This window comes from Rutidosis leptorrhynchoides, chromosome 1 (genome assembly GCF_046630445.1).
Source record: "Rutidosis leptorrhynchoides isolate AG116_Rl617_1_P2 chromosome 1, CSIRO_AGI_Rlap_v1, whole genome shotgun sequence".
Classification (NCBI taxonomy): Eukaryota; Viridiplantae; Streptophyta; class Magnoliopsida; order Asterales; family Asteraceae; genus Rutidosis; species Rutidosis leptorrhynchoides.
Window position 1 is genome coordinate 350,618,816 of NC_092333.1, and position 2,766 is coordinate 350,621,581.

Genomic DNA, 2,766 nt, shown 5'->3' on the forward strand with positions numbered 1-2,766 from the left:
ATACGATAGTGTGCCTCTACGAATAGAAGGCAATAATAATAGTACATGACCCAATGGTCATTACAAATTCAGTGTTTCAAAAGTAACATAGTTTGAATGCAAAATAAACTTTTCATGATAAGACATCTCTAATAAGCGCAGCGGGAGTCTACAAAGCATGGCAACTACAGCGGAAGCAATCAAACCTTAAGCACCTGAGAAAAACATGCTTAAAAACGTCAACACAAAGGTTGGTGACATATAGTTTCAGTATAACAGTAATGTAAGGTAGGCCACGAGATTTCAGTGTTTTAAAACAGTATGAAAAGTATATGTATAATCGTGGGCACTTTGTAACTAACTTGACATAAATAACACCTCCTAAAAGTACACTTGGCGAGTGCGTAAGTTTACGAAGTATTAAACACCCGTTAAATGCTAACGCTACTATCCCGAGTGGGGATGTCAAACCCTATGGATCCATATCTAAGATTCGCATTCACCGGTTCAAAGACCAATGACTAAACGTTACCGAGCTAAGGGGAAAGTTTATGCCATTGTATAACCCACACATATATAAAGTTTAAGTACTCGTGCCTAGTATGTAAAATGTAAAATGCGCTTGTATTCTCAGTCCCAAAATAGTTAAAGTAAAAAGGGATGCTATAACTAACAGTGGAAAGTAGTAAAAGTCGATACACGGGAATAGTAAGCAAGTGGTTGGTCCGAAAGGTCCTCAACCTAAGTCAAAAGTTACTAAGTTAGTAAATCGTTCCCAAAGGTTTAAAAGTATGTAAATTAGGTCTTAAGTATCATCATCATTCATCATCAAACAAAAAAGTGTAAAGTAATTTTCAATCAAGAATAGAGTTTGAAATAAAGGCTGACTTCGTTCAGTCTCCATGACCTCTATACAAACTGAATGAGGTGAGACCAGTGGGAATGTCTCCGTATATGAGTCCCCTAGAGGCTGACCAATTTCCAGAACCAAACTCGTCTTATTTGACCGTGGCAACGGTTTAAGTGCGAGTAGGTCAAAAATTTCAGCACAACGTTAAAAGGGTGTAGTGACTTTCGGATGGCCATAAATCCTAAACTGTAACTCGGATTAAGACGATGTCTAAACGGAAAATCATCTACTCGAACTGAACTAGATAGAAATTAACTTTCCCAGTAGCCCAGGTTACTGATCAGTTCCAAAAACAGTAAGTAAGGTGTTCCAGTGGGTTCTTGGTGCTTGATGCTCATCACGGTTCTCATCCTTGATGCGTATAGCTTCAAATGTACAACTCGTTGATGTGTTTGCATCATATTTACCAAGTTTTGACTATCATAACACTAGTGTAAGTCTAAGATATGTAGCTCAACTCAATTAAGGGTTGTAAGTAGTTTGATGAACCAAAGTTACATCAAGATCTTAGATCCGACACATACATGAGTTCTAATAGTAATATTAAGCTACAAACTTGAAAGTAACTAAATAAACAAGATCTTAAGTTGTAGAACTTGGATCTTAACTAGATCTTAAAGATCCTAGACTAGAAAGTCTAGATCTAGTGTTCTTAAGTTAGATCCTAAGTTATAGAACTTGGATCTTCACTTTAATGAAATCATAAGTTATGAAACTTAGATTTTCATCTTGTAAAATGTATGTAAGCTTATAAGCTCTTATTTACAACAAAATTAGAAGACTATAAGTTATATAAACTTAGATCTAACATAAGTATATGAAGTTATAACTAGAAAGTTATACTTCCATGTTCTTGAACTTATAAAGTTAACTTTAGTTTCAAGAAATATGAGATCAAGATTAACTAGTAATACTTGACCAAATTAACAACATCACAACTTTAAAGTACTTACAAAAGAAAGAAATAAACTAAAGTTACAAATATTATGTTCATGTTTGTTTCATACTTAAGGAGATTCAAATCAAAGTTTGGATCTTAGGATTTAAGTCTACAAAACATGAACACAAGTATGATTATGAAACTTGAACTTTAAATCTTATAACATTTAAGTGTAGAACCATAAACTAATAAGTTTAGATTCTTGTCCTTGGTTCTTCATCAAACAAAAGATGGAAGTAACCAAGATTACATGAAGATACAAGCTAGGTAACTTGATCTTTAACAACAACAAACAACAAGTAAGTAAACAACAAACAAAGAACAAGTATATTGATGATGGTAGCGGTTTTAATGGAAGAAAAAGAAAGAAAAAAGAAATTTGTTACTTACAAAGTAAAGAGAAAAATGAGAGAAAAGTGTAGTAAGAGAAGTGATGCAAGTATGTGTGTGAAGAGTGAGGTAGAAACTAGTTAAAAAGTAACAAATAAAAATGAAAATGGATCTCCCTTTCTCCCCATACAAACCGTCGGACAAGGGGCTCAAAGGGGAAGGGTCAACTTGCTTCTTTCATGCATGGGTGATGGTGAAAGCTTAGAATGGTAATAAAGTTAAATGCATGGGAGCTTGGTGCTAGCATGCTTGTGACAAGTCTCTTCATACTTAACTTAATTAATCAATGTTTAAGCCTTAATAAGTCATTAGCATAATGTTAGGCTCCTAATAGTCCATTAAGAAAAGTAGGGTGGGCTTCCAAGTCCATTAACATGAGTCCATGTAAGTATGCAACAATTAAATAAATAAAGCCCAAGTAATTAACTACTTGCATTAGTTAGTTAAAAATAATTAATAATAATTAATCATGAATGTAAATAATATTCTAAATATTATTCGAGAAAAGTACGTGTGTCACAAAGACAAGTCGGGCCATGTAAAGTCA